Consider the following 18,590-nt stretch of genomic DNA (forward strand, 5'->3'; position numbering starts at 1 on the left):
CGCAGTTGGCTTCTTCACCTGGTGACAAAAGATGGTTGCATATAGCAGCTCTAATAGCATGACGAAATTTGGAACAATCCGGGGTGACATTGTTTCCTCCATTTAACCGTACAACTGAAAACAGATTCTCTATGCAATCCTGAGTACGTCTAGTTAGAAGAAATTTGAAGTTATAAACATTTTTCAGATCATCCCACAAAAGTTTCAGGGCTGAAATATTTGTAAGCCATCCCTTCACACAAGGAGGAACTGTTTTGTTCTTGTTAAGGAATACTAAATTTCTAATATATTCTGTCATTTCTGCTAAAAATTTCCAATTTATTTAATAGCCGTATACCACATTTATTTTGCACACTCTTAAATACAAATGATATTATATATAGGCTTGTTAACCATTTCAATATGTATGTTAATCACTTACAACCTACCAGAGAGAAAAAACTTGTTAAAACAATTATTTTTTCGGCATCCAAATATTAATCATCTTGAATGATCTAATGTGTTTTCCCTAAATTATTTAATAATAGATATATTATAACATTTTATTTCAATCTATGGATACTAACTTAATTTTAATCTACATAATATTATATGTTCTCTACTTACCTTAGTTACATGTAGTATAATCAACAGTGTTGTAATGCATTATTCTTTTTGTTTTGTATTTGTTAATTGTCATTTTTTTTGTGTTTGTTTTTATGTATGGTGGCTACCACCCTGGCTCATCGCTGTTGGTAGTCATCTCACAACTTTAATAAATAGATAAATAATAAATAATAATAAAATAAATATTAAATAATAATAGCAATTGTTTCTAATCTTTGCTTTGGGATTCTGAAGATAAGTTTTTTTTACAACTTATGGTTATATGATGTACTATTCACACAAGTTGAGAAATACACTAAGTTGTATTTTATTGTAATGTAGCATGCCATAAATGAAACATAAATTCAGCACTTTTTTTTACCAAACACATGTTATGTATATCATTTGAACTTGGTGAGATGATATTAAAACATTCACCTAATGAAATGATACTGGAGAGGAAAATTACTATTTTAGATTATTTTCTTTTACATATCAATAATTAGCAAGTTTTTATACCTTGAAAAACTACTCAGTGGATTTATTAAAATGTCAGGGGTAGGAGTAACAAACAATCATTAGTTATAAATATTTTACTTCTGATCCCACCCATTCAAAATTATAATTTTGTAACGCTTCAATTGATTTTAAGTTATGTGAGAAATAATAAGTTATAAATTAATAAAGACTTCTACTTTCTAACTTTAATTTTAAAGTTATGATGAAATGTGAAAGCATTATATTAAACAGTTGGTTTGTTGTACATACATTACAGGTAATAAAAACAATGTAACAAAAACATTACTTTTTTTTTAAATCTCACGACTTGCTTTCTAACAGATATTTTCCCAGTGTTTGTTAATGTCAGTACCGGTATACTGGAAACAAGTTTAATTGGTACATATCGCTACTAATTTTCAACACATTTATATGGCAATGAGAAAAAAAGTAAAATTATAAATAAAAATGGCAATTTCTTAAAATATTTATTGTTTTTTATTTCCCTCAAGCACGCTTCCCAACACTTCCAACAATGTTTCCAAAGAACCAACAATTTGTTCTTGCAGCAGATTGCTTCTTTGCATTTCAGAAGCACACATTTCCAAAGCAGCTGCGCATCGCAGATCGGCTGTCAGCTGCCGCTCGTGCATCGTGCCCATTTGTTCAGCAAATTGTTGCATTTTGCTTTGTCTTCTTGTTAGTTTTTCTGGAAAAAATATGAATCTTTATTCTACAATATATCTCATTCAAAATAACAAACGTATACCATACAAGTATATATGGGCAGGGTTATGTCAAGTAGGAGCAATGAACAAAACTGAAGGTTCAATTATGCGAATGTGAACTGAAACATATAAAAATTTATGCAATTTCTGTTTTTTTATTGCAAATAATGATTGCCAGATGACGTAGATTTTAATAGGGTTAAAGTAATGCGACTAGCAATGCAAGTTCCAGCAGGTACAATTGCTTGTTGAAGACAGAATATATTGCATACAGAATAGGCATTGCTTCACCCAAAGTAGTACAGGAAAATAGTTTGTTAACCTTATTTTTGAAAATATATGCACATGTGATAAATTTCATCCAGAGGATGCCGTAAGTACACTCTAATGTCAATGGTACAAGTCACTTACCCAAATAATCTGGAAAAAATTACTTGGTAAGGTTTATTTTGCCCCTATTAATTGATGTAAGGTACATCTACATTCCTTAAACCAGTTAATAAAATTATTTCACATAAATAATTTGTCAGTAACTCATATACTTAACGTATATGTATTGGCAGCAGTGTTTCTAAATATACGGTTTAATTTCAATTTCATTATTTAAGACTAATTACTTTATTCATTTAGATCAAACTGTTATTAAGCTCCCTTTATGATAAGTTTAGTTACAAATCCATAACATTTGTATGTGTATCGTAAAAGTATGAATGTTTAGGTAAATATTAGTTGTTTTTTTTATCTACACATAGTGTGTAATTGATTAGAGGCAGCCAACAAGCATATTGGGCACTAAACGTGTTATGTGAACACTGAAACTGATAGAAATCAGCCAATGTAAAATTACTCTCACAAACCTTTCATGTGCGATGACGGCAAGTGTCTTGTCACAGCACCTTTTCTCTTTCTGGGTGTGGCACTGGTGTATGCCAGGAGACCGGTGCCGGGCGCGAGACTGGTGTTTGGGACTACAAGTGTACAATAACAGTGAATTTTGTAGTAGAACAGTATTAATATTTGTATACATTTTAAACGGAACACATGGCAGTAGAATAAAGAAAACGTAACCATCAAGTGGTTGTTAAGGTAATTTTTTCACTGGCACATGAAATAAGAAAAATGTCTTTCTTTCAAGGTACAAAACAAATTAACATCTAATATTTTATTTCCTAATCTGTTAACAATTTTTTATGTAACTTTTGCAGAAACCTTATAAGCTAATGGGAAATATATTATTCAGAAGCTATTTTTCCAGGAACAACTTCCTGCCATTTCCAAATGTCATTTTATAAACAATTTAAGAATGTTATAATTAAAAGTGAAGTAAGATTTGCATTGCATCTAGCCAAGGTAACATGACAAGACCTCTAGGTAACTATTTTAATATTTTACATTGAAATCGCTGTGCTGAGAGATATGCATTCAGTTATTTGATTACTTTACATGTCTAAAATAATAACAAATAAACAGGTTTACTAAGATATCTAAAAGAGAATAAACATGTACTGATGTTAAAGTTATTGGAGCTAGGCAAGAAAACAATACTTAGCAATAATTCCTGTGAATCAACATGACTAGGTTAAATTTGCTAATAGTCCCCATCCAAAATGTTTAATTTATTTGTATTCTTCAGCAGTGCAATAGTATATTTCTGTCTAAATTTATAGGTTGTGTTTTTCTAAGCAAGTGTTATTTAAACATATATTTGTTTGAGTTTTAGTGATGCTAAAAGCCATTTAAAAAACCGTAATATTTTAACATTCAAAGAAAAATAAAAGTGCAGCATTACATTGGTTTATATGAATATATGCAGTGTAAGGCAACAACACTATTGTATTACACAGATTTGTTGCTTACATCAACAGTTACTTTTAAATAAAGTTAACCATAGTCAGTGTTATTGATAACTTTAACATTTATATCAAAATGTTTTGAGGATATCTGCTCATGACTAAACAAAATAGGATACATGTTATCACCTTCAACCATTGGGTCGTCAATAACTTCCCAAAGCCAACTTCTTTTAAGTTGTTCATCTCCTTGCACTTCCACATTCTGAAATAAATAATATAATTCTAGTTAAAGTAAATGTGATAAATTGAAATCCCATCTACAAATTTCACAAATATACATTAAATATCACATTCATTGCTTTAAAAGTGACCCCTGCCACAATCCATAAGGTAAATTGTGTCGATATCTTAATAAAAGAAAAATGTTTATACATACATATTTATAAGCATTTAAGTAAACTAATGGTTATTATAGGCACACTTTAAAGAATGTCTAAACATCTTAGGAAAAACACACTAAGGTTAATATAGTTCAAGTTAATTTCATAAATAAAGAATATAAAACATGTATGACCACCACACAACGATACCTACCATAACTTGAGGACCAAAAACACCATCCTCCAGTGGCATCCCCACAGATGAAGCTGGCCCTAATATGGCCAATATTTGTTCATCTATACTGCTTAGGCATACCACTGGAGTTTTGTTGCCAGTTGTAGCCTTGGCATCAGCTGCCTTCCTTCTGGCAGCTGACTTCATGTCAGCCTATGTCTGAAATTTTAAAACAATACAGTGAAACCTCGTTAATAAAATACCAGTTATTTCAAAGTTCGCGTTTATTCGAACACTTTTAATTCCCCTTCAGACTGGGATAACATATTTAATGTCAATCAAAACGGTTAATACGAAATATTCGTTATTATGTATTACGAAGTAACCTCACGTCCGCTCACGTAGTGTACTATTGTTTTATTATCGGATAAACCGAATGAAATTTTAGAACAAGAATCGCACACTTAAATCACGTGCACGCAGCTTCACTATAATTCTGTTAATGGCAAATAATTTGTACGGTAAATGGTCTACAGTCAAACCTCTATCTATCGAACTCGCATGTATCGATTGTCCGTGTTTATCGTATACTTTCTACGGTCCCGGCAAAATTGCCATACAACTAAGTTTAAAAAAGTCAGCTTGTACCGATGTTCGAATTATCGTTTTGTCCGCATTGATCGTACAAAATATGTGGTCCCGTCACTATAAATTATAATAGATGATCGTTTAACCATAAAGATTTTGCAGAAATAACCATTTCTTAGAAAGAATCTGTCATAAAAACAGTAACGATAGTATACAGTAGTAAAAATCAACTTAAATCTGCAGCCAAGTAATGGAGCACGTAAATATGAAGAAAAGACAAACGAAAAACAACTTAAGAAGAAATTGGATGATGTACCATAACTACAGTACAAACCCAATTGTTATCCTAAGATAATTACCATAAAAAGAACTAAAGATTCTTTGTCGATACCATAATTACTACAGAAGCACGATAGCTACCACATTTGCACTACAGTTACCGTAACAACCGAGATGTATATTTACCGTGACGGTAATGTATTTATTTATGACATATTAAAAATAAAGAACATTATTGAAAAATAGGATGTTAAATTTTTATATGTACGTTTGGCACATGTTGCGAAGAAATAATGCGATCTGAAAAAATGCAGTACTACTACGAAAAGCGAAAAGGGTAATCGTGGATTTTTAGGTTATGGCAGTCTCTCTCGTTTTTCAGTAATATCGGCCGAAAATTAACAAGCGTATCGGAAGTCGGCAGAAATGCCGATTCAACTAAATATTGGCAAAATCGGCTTCTTCAGTACAGCTCTACATTTGATGACATGAGTAAACATATTTCAGACTTCAGGATATTGAAAAAGACTTTAATTTCCATGTAGATTTATTGTGCGTATGTTTTTTTTTTTGCGAGTGTAAATTGAATTAAGTAAAATACTTCCATTTTTATTTATTTTTCAACTGATTTAACTTTAATGACAAGTAACTTATATATTTCTGACACTAATTTTGAGGTTGAAATATTTTTTAAAAATTCTTAGAGTGAAGTCCACTTCAGCATTAATTGTCTTGGAAAATGTTCTGGCTGCTAGTGATGTAGACACTGATGTCTTGTCTTCCTTCGACAAACTTTGCAGTGCAGTAAAGGACATTTATGCAACTAAAAAAGTGCAGAAAAAAATCAATGAATTTTTCAAGCCTCTTTAATTCTCTATTTGACTAATTTTCGAGTAAAAAATCAATACTTGATTTTGTCGATTATTATTAATGTGAGCATATGCACCTGTTAATACAAACCTCGTTAATACAAACTGCAAAATTTTAGGTCCCTTCAGGTTTGTATTAAAGAGGTTTCACTGTATTACAAACTTGCCTCGTAGTTGGGGCAGGGCTCATACAGGCTGCGAGACTGTGTGTGGCGATCTTAAGGGGGGAAGTGTTATGTAGGAAGAGTGGTACGTAATAGGTACATCTAAAAATAACATCGTTTTCAAAATGCACATAAATTCAATAATTTACAAACACAGGGAATTAAATATTTGCTACGTTGTATGTTTTGCCCGGCTAAGCACACAGAGAAACGTAACAAAACAATGACAAACAATGTTCCTTAGGGATTTTTCATTACAATGGTTCTACGTTATTTGGAAATAAAAGAGTTTATTAAATTATCTTTGTTTATTTCTTTTAAAAAAAAATGTTTTTTCTCATTGTTACATGGACTCAGTACACAATTTTTCAAATGAATTTAGTTAGAAAACTTCGTTACTTGCACAGTTTTTTGTCTTTTCTTATACAAATTTTAACGATGTCTTTGAATTTTGATAGGATGAGGTCCAAATACATACCACAGCACCATACATCTTGCCGTTGATGGTCGAGGAGTCTTGTCACTCTCCAAAAAAAAAAAAAAACTTAGTAATGTCCCTTGGTTAATTACATAACTCAAGGTACCGTCATTTGCGGACCTAAATTTCTAGTTAATTAGTCCGAAAAAAAAATGAACTTAGGTTGAAAAAATCCGGCTTGGCCCCAGCCCCTAGGCATTAAATTGTCCCTTAGTTAATTCTCATATTGTGTTGTGACTTGCCGACGACGCAACCGGCTTCGGCGACGATCGAGCAACAAGTGACTTGGTCAATGAGAATTCCTTGCCTTGTAAAGGTGAACACAAGGGAGGCAACCCCGTGGACCAACTGACCAATCAAAGCACAGAATTCCAAAACATGACCATATAAGGAAATTTGTACGGGCACATCACTTGACGCCAGGGCTCGCCCTGATTGGCTGGCTAGTGGTAGCCTCCAGAGACCCTTCCAGACGGTCGCTACAGCTGTGCGTACAACGTGACGCGTAAATCCCAAACACGCATTTACAAAGTGAAAAAAAACTTTCTGGCGCCAGAGTGTCGCGCCTGTCCGCTCTTCCTTCTGTACCTTCCAAACTCTTCTTAAAATATTACACTAGCCATATCCAATAGAATTTAAAATTACCCAACAAATTCAAATACAATTTTCAAAATTTAGTAAACAAAGTTGAAATTCATACCATATTAGAAACTTTTGTTTAAAAATGATGTCCTGTAAAATTATAATCTATACTGCTTTAAACAAAACAATTACTGAAATTAATTATCAAATATCAAAATTAATTATTATGAACTAGAGTTAACCCTCATATTAATAATTATCTCAAGGAAATAAGTATTTTAAGGCTTTCCATGAAATTTAACCAAAGTAATTAATAACAATTCTTAACAGATCTGTGAAAAATCCTTATCTACATATTAAATAATTATTATCTTTCATATCAAAGTTATTCTTAATCAATATTCTTATGACCCAAAAAAATATATGTATATAACAAATCCTCATTGTGCAATGCTACATATTGTCTATGGACTTCGGTGAACAGATAGGTTGCATATTGCTGCCACTTTCAGGTTTAATTTAACTGTAGCATATTATAATCTTGTACAATGTTCAAACATTAAATGAAGTGCTAACTAGTGAAATACCCTCTTTACAAAAAAAGGTAATTGCTCAGCATTAGATATCCTAATTTAGCCCTTGATCTTGATGGTATAGCCTATATAATTCATTCTGTAATACATGATGCTTGCTATTTTAATTTTTTTTGTTATAAGATACTGGCCAAACAAACATATCACAATACAAACATATTATATGAGGTATTGTGAAATGTTTCCTCTTTGTTTTCTGGTTGCAACCTAATTCGTAGTTATTTCACACGGGTTTATGTCCAGGATCATTCGATGAACTAATATAAAACAGCATTATATACCACAAGATCGATCATATAGGTTCACACCATCAGGATAAAGGGATCAACTTGGATACACTATATGTAACTTTTACCTCAAAATATTTCCAACACTTCTCACAGTCTATCTACTTGGAATGCTCACTACCCTGTTTATTTTATTCCAGCCATCTAACATATTTAATATTTAAATAAAATAACAGTTTGATTACATACATGTCAATGCCATTTATGCTGATGAGAAATAATTAACTTATAGAAACTGATTTCAGGTTTTCACATAATACATTTTGAAAATATCCTGAAAGTCGTAATGATTCAAGTGTTTATAATTAATAGGCCTAGATCGTATGAAATAATGAGTACTTGATACAAGATCAAACAACCTAAACATTCACTTAAGTAATTTATGCCTGTTGCTAACACACAAAAAACAATTTGACACTGTAATTAAAAAAAAAAAGGTACTAACCTTCTGCCACGGAACGGTACCTTTCTGTGGCCCACAACTTCCGTTCAACATGTTGGTTAGGGAGGCCCAGAGACAGTTATTTGCCTCCCTACCATTGAACGAAGCAAACCTTCCAGCCGCAAACTCTCGTTTGCTCTCCATTAATGATACAATCATTTCTTGCTGGGCAGCCGTCACCATCCCAGTTCAAAGCTTCTTTTGGCTGGGAACAGACAAATATTGGATACAATTGCAGTAGTAAAACAAAATATGGATTCTTCAGTGTCATGTACAATATTTTTATCCAGGAAAACTGATAATTTCCTGGAGTAGTGATTAGTCATGAAAACAATGCAAAAGATTTTAAAAAACCTCTAAACTAGTCTCAACAATCATTCACACCAAATTAGAAAATGTACATTTAATGTAGCTAACCTTACCTTACAAATCATTCCAACTATTTCACAGCATTTCAAATGTAGCTGACTTTATTAATTTTTCATTGTTTGTCTTGTAATTTTATTGGAATTAGAATTATAACTATTTAAACGGTAAACTACTTGTAAAATTGCAATGCCGTTTAAGTGCTCTTTTGTCAGCTATAATTTTCTCGTAAAAAATAATTTAGAAACTAATTGTAAAACCCTGCTTAGGTTAACTTTGTTCACAATTGCGATATTGTTCTACTATTCATAAACACATGGCCGTTGAATAAAATTCACAGTATTTACACATAAGTATTAGGATACACAAACCATTTTCCCTACGAATGCAAACACTTTAAGCGACTAATTTAACTCTAAATAAATTTAAATGTCACATTCGGTAGTGTTTTATATTAAAGGTTATATCTTACTATAGTACACTGAATTTAACCAAATACTCCTTGGTTGCTAATAATAAAACCAAACATGAGTTGCATTCATTATTTTATCGAATTATTTCAATTTACTTACACTAATAAATTAAAACAGTTACCTCGCACGTGCCTCCATTTGTTTTTCAATATTAAACTTCTTTATCGATGATGCTCGCATGTAAACACGTAGGGTTAGCCACAACGTGTGCGCAAAATTTTCAACCAAACCTTTAAGAAATGCATCAGGTAAACATTTACATGCTTTATTTAAGAAATAAGCTTACTAAACATAGTTATTTAGTACTCAGTGTAATTAAATAGTTATATTTGACTGAATAAAGAGGCTGTTCAAGAAACATGTTAAGTTTTTAAATTTTGCTTGCCCTCTGAGGTCATTGATTCGTATCGCAGGTTAGTGTTACTGTGGAAAATAACGAAACATATTGCGAGGTGGGTCGTAATCACCAAATGCGATACAGTAGGGGGTATAGGAGGGTTCTGGACCAATGTAAACATTGCGCCAGAACCCCCCTGGGGGCCGCCATCTTGTTTCATGGGGACCGCCATCTTGTTTCATGGGGACCGCCATTGTTGTTGACATTGGTTACCAGGGTGCGCCACTGGGGGCCGCCATCTTGTTTCATGGCAGCCGCCATCTTAGTTCAGCCTTTGGTTACCGGAGCGCGCCACCGTCGCTCCGAAGGCGGGGAATTGTAAACAAAAAAACCTGGGTGGTGTGGGGATTCGATCCGTGGGACGCAGCAACGTCGAGGTTACAAGGCAGACACCTTAACCACTAGACAAGGAGAGTAGAATTAAATAAGTAAGATATACTTAAAAGGCGGCATGTTTTTAAATTTCCAACAGTCATTATAAAATTTAAAAAAAAAAAAAATGCTTAAATAATGCAGCCATACTAGCTATGTCTATAAACCCCCACCACTCCACAATTGCTGCCATGTTTAAATTTCGAAAAAAAAATATACTTAAATAATGCAGCCATACTAGCTATGTCTATAAACCCCCACCACTCCACAACCGCCGACATGTTTGAATTTCGAAAAAATATCCTTAAGGCCGCCATATTTAAATTTCCAACCGCCATGTTTAATTTTCAAAAACCATTTACCGCTATGCTTAAACCGTCATGTTGTATGCTTAAAACACCCACCCCCACCCCAAGTATGCCTAAAAGAAACTCCCACCATACTAGCTATGCCTAAATAAAATGCCACCATGTTTAAATTTCCAAAAAAAATCAATATACCGCCATGTCTAATATAAAAAAAAAAAAGAAATCCCGCCATATTTTAAAATTTCCAAAAATCATTTACCGCTATGCTTAAATGTCCAGTATGCTTAAAAGACGCCAACACCCCACCACCCAGAGTACGCCGCTATGCTTAAATAATGTTGCAATACTAGCTATGACTAAATATAAATACCTGGGAACAACATAACCTCAAAACCTCGCGCACAGAGAGCAGAAATGTTGTCCGCTGGGGCATCACTCATAAAATGAGCAATAACAATTCCCACATCATATTATATATAATTAAAAGCATAATAATGTCTTTAAAATATTACCAACGCCATGTGGGGAACAGCAGCCCGCTCAAGAATATGCTTTAGTGGTAGCACTAGCTCTCTGTCAGTGTCATAAGCATAGTTAAAATTTATAATATTGTAAAGACAGAAAAATAAGCATAGTTAAAAATGTATTAAGCATAGTTAGGACAAAGATTATTATTTATCTTCCACTATGTCAAGTAAAATAAATATTGTACAAACATTGTGTAGTAATTGGCTCTCTACCAGTGTGTTAAGCAATAAGCATAGTTAGGACAAAGACTATTATTTTTCTTCCACTACGTTAAGTAAAATAAGCGTTGTACAAACGCCGTGCTGAGAGCGGGACGATCGCTCGTGCGCCGGCGACCAGGAATGTGTTTACCACAGAAAGCTGCGTACCGAAAGGAGCAAGCATAAGGAACATACAGAGGTGGATAAATAAATAATTTAGACAACATTCGGGTAAAAAAGAATGTTGGTTTTATTTAATTTGGTATATATACTAGCAAACGTTGACCAATCATGGTTGGCGGACAACCCCAGGGACACGTCCCCGAAGGCCCCGCCAACACTTCAATCCCCTCGGCCGCAGCGAGCGCACGGTCGACCCATCGCTGCGAGCAACTCTAGGGTCACGTCCCCGAAGGTCCCGCGGTGGACGTGGGCATCCCTCCACCATCTCCTCCATGAAAAATAGCTTGGCTATCTCCGGTGGTATTTGGCTCGCCAAATCGTTGCGCGTGGACACATCCATCTTGTGGGGAGATCTGCTGAACAGTACATACGCAGTAGATACAGGCCATCGCTGCGTACCGAAAGGATCAAGCATAAGGCACATACAGAGGTGGAAAAAGATATAATGTAGACAACACACGGGTAAAAAAGAATGTTGGTTTTATTTATTTAACGTATAAATAATATCCACGTTGACCAATAATGTGTGGCGGACGACCTCAACCCCGAAGGCCCCGCCAACACTTCAATCCCCTCGGCTGCAGCGAGCACACGGTCGACCCATCGCTGCGGCCAACTCAGGGTCACGTCCCCGAAGGTCCTGTGGTCCAGAGGCAGATCTGATAGGCGATCGTGACTATCATCGGGAAAGGTAAAATCTACTTCCGCGAAAAATGATGTATCACCATCGATGTCAATGGTGTTGAAATCCCAACTCGTATACTCATCCCTGGGAACCCATTGGAAATTACCCACAGGAAGCTTACCCAACATTGTATGAGCATACAGAGCGTTAACATCGAAATAGCAGATGTATGAAGACGGAAGGCTCAGGTCGTGACTGGACATGTATACATTATTAGCTTTCGCGTGACGTCGACTTACATTTGTAATACCTCCACGAACGGCAGACTCTAGGAAGAGGTATATGTCCGGGTCGGTCACAAGCTCAAGACGCGCACCGGTTTTAATTAAAAGTGCATCCCATGCAAGCGAGGGAGCGGTAATGTAATGAGCGGGATCTATTGAATAATGTTGTAGGCAAACGAAACGAAACGACTTGAATATATCGGCCAGCAAACAAGTATCCACCTTAAGGTAACTGAGTGCGTACTCTTTCAATGTGGCACAATGGAAGACATCCTAAGCCCTTTGAGCGTGAGTATAGTCCAGATCACTCGCATCCGTGCCACTCATTACGTTATGGAACGCTTCCTTTGGTGGTATCGAGGCAGTCTGCAATTGTTCACTAGACTTAACAAAATCATAGGGAAACACACCTTTACGCGTAGCTAACTGAAACTGTGCGTCATCTGGAAACATTGAACGGGTGAGTTTCAACTGATCCGGCATGAGATTGCCAGAGATTAATTTAAAAAGTTAAGTGAATCAACAAATCAAAGACGCACAGTGCGCATGCCTCGCTGCGCATTACCTGAGACAGGCATGTATTTAGTAATACATTTGTAACTCTCTGGACTTACGCCTAGGACTTTGACCTCGCCGGGATTCTCCACAACAAAGGAGCCGTCCGGCTGTGCAATCCGCCGCGAAACTAAGTGTCATTAAAAAGTGGGCATCATAATTTTGAAAATTATGAAAAACCGCGACAAGCTGTTTCTTTTGCATCCTGAAAGCTAGGTTGCATTTCGAATGGGCATAACCACGTATTTCACCAGTCAAATGGCAGTGATCAAGCACCTTCTGCCCAGCCAATACCTTCTGACAGATATGGCAATGTGTTTGACTCGCAAGCCTTGCAGAGACGGTTGGAGTCGGCGTCTTAACAGGAATGGTCTTTGAATAAATATCACAGACCCACTTTGTCATTGAAACTAATTCTGCGACCATTTCAGCAATACAATTATCACCCTCGAATTGCACATACTTGGTCAAAGAGCTATCATACCCACACACTAACAAAATGCTGCATGTGTATGGTACATGTTCGTTTACCCGTGTGGTATTAGATGTCTCATCACTGGGTAAACAGGTGGATATCTGCTTAAGGTATGACTCGGTGTCACAGTACGCAATAAAGCCGAGGCGATCCTGTTTTGCAATATTTGTAAACTGTAAATAGCCCAGGAATTTTAGAGTTTACCTGGAAAAAAATATTATAAAGCTGCAAATTTGGTCATTAGTACTATTCACCTTCCTGAACAACATACTGAATTTCCCCTATTCTCCCGTGCCGGCGTCCATTGTTTTTTCGGGCAACAATGTCTTAGGTCGCAAAAATCGACACACAGGCGAAATTGACCCTTCAGAAATTAAACCCAAGTATAAATACTCTTCTATATATATTTTATTTCATCGTAAGATCATACTGAATAGCTTTAAATTTTCAATTAGTAAATGAAATACATTTTAAGCATTTTTAAAGCGATTATCTTACAAGAATTTCTTGAAAAATTAGCAAAGTTACAAATCAACTGACTCAGAGAGTATAAATTATGCCAGATAGCTAAAAAGTGGTTTCTACAATCAATATTTGCTACAGTTTTCTTTTTCCAATGGTGTATTATTCGTTTCATGGGATGTGTTCGTAAACAGCTCGCTGATCCACATTGAGAAGGGACGACATGCGCTATGCTTACGTTCTCTCTACATCTACATCAAATTGCAGCATGTCGTGAACACGTCCCTCATCGGGCGAAGGAAGGCCATAGTCGGCCAGACTTTTGTTGAAGTACGAAAGCCGTGAGGCAATGTGTAGAAGTTCTCGATTTTCACAGGCCACTTCATCATCGGAAGTGTCATCGAGCAAGTGTTGCTTGAGCCGAGCATACAAATGCAGAGGATCCGATAGGTTGCAGTGAAATAGAATGAGGACAAAGAATACCCGTAGGCGCGAAGGAACACACCAAGTCGCCGCTTCGAATAACGTCAGCTCGTAGATGTCGTCCCTGTCGAGAAGAAGAGCTTGGCATGCATCTTTATAGGAAGGATGCTCGAACCCACCCACAGTGCGTATGTTTAGGAAGGATGTAGCACCCTTGACATTATGAAGAAGAATTCTAAGGCACATGAGTTCCTCATCCTTCTGGGGCTTCACCTGGTACAACCTAGAGATTGTGTTGAAGCCTCCCTTGTCTCGTGGCTTCCAAACTCTCTCCTTATCCATCCAGCGGAAGTGCTGCGGGAAGTCGACATACGTTAGTTGAAGAGGACATGGCGTTGACCCACAGTCGCCGTCCACAGCATGATAAATAAGTTTGTGCTGCAAATTGTAATGGAAGTATGCAGTCAAGTGTGTGTTTTTCTGCTGTGCGCTCTCCAAAGCAGCATTGACATTGTCATTTTGAATGTAGACAGGCTGCATGCCTTCAAGGTGAAGTCCAAGCCTCACAACGACAATGTTTTTATCGGCCATTTTGAATGAAAGCAAACGCCAACGCGCTTCTGGGGAACTGACGTAGCGACAGTCAATGAAGGACTGCACCTCGTCCCTCACAATATCATCGACTTGCAGTACAGCCGAATCGTGACCCTTGTGGATGTACTTGTACAGATATTTTGTGGCCTGCATAGAAGAGCAGATCTCGACATTGATGTGGCACTGGTATTTGAGAAGCAGGTACGGGTTATACGGAACAATGTGCCTGTTGTCATACTGGTTCGTACCAATAGTCACGGTACAACCATTGTCTGGCCTGCGATACTGCACAAACTCAAAAGATGCGTGGCCTATTCACTTTCCAAATAGAAATCGAAAAAAAATTTTTTCAACCAAAATAAACTTTTTTCAAAGATACCACTTACGTGGTAAGAAGAGCGTATTCAATCGCAACTTTCTACCAAAGGGCATCCTCCCAACTCAAAAGATGCGGGGGCTAGGCCCTTTCCAAATAGAAATCGAAAAAAAGATTTTTCGACCAAAATAAATTTTTTTCAAAGATACCACTTACGTGGTAAGAAGAACGTATTCAATCGCAACTTTCTGCCAAAGAGCATCCTCCCAACTCAAAAGGTGAGGGTGCGACGTCCCAGAAGGCGAATAGACAGCGTACAATAATTACGGTATAAGAACCGGAATTATGGTACACCGTACGATAATTTCTGAGGATATAAACAGTAATTATGGTATCACACATTAAAAATTATGAGATGCGGGGCCTATGCCCTTTCCAAATAGAAATTGAAAAAAAATGTTTTCAACCAAAATAAATTATTTTCAAAGATACCACTTACGTGGTAAGAAGAGCGTATTCAATCGCAACTTTCTACCAAAGGGCATCCTCCCAACTCAAAAGATGCGGGGGCTAGGCCCTTTCCAAATAGAAATCGAAAAAAAGATTTTTCGACCAAAATAAATTTTTTTCAAAGATACCACTTACGTGGTAAGAAGAACGTATTCAATCGCAACTTTCTGCCAAAGAGCATCCTCCCAACTCAAAAGGTGAGGGTGCGACGTCCCAGAAGGCGAATAGACAGCGTACAATAATTACGGTATAAGTACCGGAATTATGGTACACCGTACGATAATTTCTGAGGATATAAACAGTAATTATGGTATCACACATTAAAAATTATGAGATGCGGGGCCTATGCCCTTTCCAAATAGAAATTGAAAAAAAATGTTTTCAACCAAAATAAATTATTTTCAAAGATACCACTTACGTGGTAAGAAGAGCGTATTCAATCACAACTTTCTGCCAAAGGGCATCCTCCCAACTCAAAAGATGCAGGGGCTAGGCCCTTAAAAAAACAAACCAAAAAACGGACTTCCCCCCCCCCCCCCCCCCCCCCTTCAGGAAGAGTAATTTCAAAATCCGAGAAAAACGTCTAGAGGTAACATCCTGTACTACCTCTGTGCCAAAGTTTTTGGCCCACACACGAACGGCACCGAAGTTATGCGACGAAAAGCACGCGTTCCTCACTGACAGATCTAGAAAACATGCCCCTCTGTTCACTCTATCTCCTCCCAGGGTTTTGGGAGGAAGGGGTCTTAATATGGGGCGCTGCACAGAGGAAGGATGGAAGGTGTGCAGAAAAAAAATATTTCAGCCTTCCACCTCCAACGGTTTGGGCGCTACGCGCCCTCAAAGTCGACGAAAAAACTTCCGTTCTTGAATAAGGAGATTTTAACTATGCTTATGACACTGACAGAGAGCTCATGCTACCACTAAAGCATATTCTTGAGCGGGCTGCTGTTCCCCACACGGCGTTGGTAATATTTATATTTTAAAGACATTATTATGCTTTTAATTATATATAATATGATGTGGGAATTGTTTTTGCTCATTTTATGAGTGACGCCCCAGCGGACAACATCTCGCTCTCTGTGCGCGAGGTTTTGAGGTTATGTTGCTATGTTGCTCTCAGGTATTTAAATTTAGTCATAGCTAGTATGGCGGCATTATTTAAGCATAGCAGCGTACTCTGGGTGGTTGGGTGTTGGCGTCTTTTAAGCATAATGGACATTTAAGCATAGCGGTAAATGATTTTTGGAAATTTTAAAATATGGTGGCATTTTTTTTTTTAAATTAGACATGGCGGTATTTTGTTTCTTTTTGGAAATTTAAACATGGATGGATTTTATTTAGGCATAACTAGTATGGCGGGGGTTTCTTTTAGGCATACTTGGGGTGGGGGTGGGTGTTTTAAGCATACAACATGGCGGTTTAAGCATAGCGGTAAATGGTTTTTGGAAATTAAACATGGTGGCTTAAGCATATTTTTTCGAAATTTAAACATGGCGGCTTAAGGATATTTTTTCGAAATTTAAACATGTCGGCGGTTGTGGAGTGGTGGGGTTTTATAGACATAGCTAGTATGGCTGCATTATTTAACCATTTTTTTTTCGAAATTTAAACATGGTGGCGATTGTGGAGTGGTGGGGGTTTATAGACATAGCTAGTATGGATGCATTACTTAATCATATTTTTTTTTTTGAAATTTAATCATGACGGTTGGAAATTTAAAAACATGCGGGCTTTTAAGCATATCGTCCTTATTAAATTCTACTCTCCTCAACTGGTCTCGTGGTCTAGTGGTTAAGGTGTCCGCCTTGTAACCTCGACGTTGCTGCATCCCACGGATCGAATCCCCACACTGCCCAGGTTTTTTTGTATACAATTCCCGCCTTCAGAGCGACGGTGGCGCTCTCCGGTTACCAAAGGCTGAACTAAGATGGCGGCCTCCATGAAACAAGTTGGCGGCCCCCAGTGGCTGTGACGGTGGCGCGCCCTGGTAACCAATGTCAACAACAATGGCGGCCCCCAGGGGGGTTCTGGGGCAATGTTTACATTGGTCCAGAACCCTCCTATACCCCCTACTCAATACGTGTTTCGTTACCGCGTGAAGAATAACGCAAGTCGTCGATGGTGTTTGTAATCAGCCCGCTGGCCTTCCTAGTCTTTGTTTCCCCCCACTCCAGAAGTTTAACAGCTGCACAGCTTACTATGCTTCATGAAACCATTAGACCCTGGGTTCAAAGTGCACTTTGTGTGTTCTTGGTTTGTAAAACCCGATAAACAAATGCGTTCTGTTGCAAATAATCCTTTTGTCGACACAGTCAAGCTATAACTTATTTGTCATTCCACTTTTTAATTTTTCAAATAAATACACAAACACAATGATGCTTTGCATGAGAAACTGTAGTGATACATTAAGTTTAATAAGATCAAGTGGTAATGTAATGGTTTGACCATTCGTTTTCCATTTTGGCGTTCTTCTTAAGCTCTCAAGACCACGCTTTTTAGCTTTGATCAAAATCTCTTCACTCCGTTAAGCTGAGTGAATGTAGAATATGTAACATATGTACATACTCCTGTCATAAATCATCATAAAGCTAGACTATAACATCCATCACAAACTGGAAACTTAAATGTGTGTGTGTGTATATACAGTAAACTCCCGGTATATCGCGCCCCGATTGATCGCGGAATCGGGTATATCGCGCCCCGATTGATCGCGGAATCGGGTATATCGCGGGTCAAACTATGTCCCCCAGTCAGAAATGAATAGTAATGGAATAAATGGTTGATAGCCGATTAGGATAATTTTGCGTTGTAACTAACAAACTAAGCTTCGGGCAGAAAAACGTCTAGGCGTATAAAATGTCCGCAGTGAAATTCTAAACAAGATATCTCCGTACATTATTCCTTTATCTTGTAGGGTTTTCAAATTATGGTCCAATCCAGCCCAGTGATATTTTCTGAAAGACTAGTTCTTAACGTCGCTTTATCTCACAAATCAAGCAGGGGACCTGATAAATCCCACCATCCAGCGACATTATCCAGCGTGACTTGGCTGGGGATTGATGTTGGATAGGCTTG

General features: G+C 37.0%; 1 protein-coding gene across 1 annotated transcript in view; it reads right to left on the minus strand.

The window, feature by feature from the left end:
- Nucleotides 1-18,590, minus strand: part of LOC134527785 (uncharacterized) — a 47,529-nt gene that overhangs the window by 11,485 nt on the left and 17,454 nt on the right. The window lies entirely within an intron of this gene.

The sequence above is a fragment of the Bacillus rossius genome, chromosome 1 (genome assembly GCF_032445375.1).
Source record: "Bacillus rossius redtenbacheri isolate Brsri chromosome 1, Brsri_v3, whole genome shotgun sequence".
Classification (NCBI taxonomy): Eukaryota; Metazoa; Arthropoda; class Insecta; order Phasmatodea; family Bacillidae; genus Bacillus; species Bacillus rossius.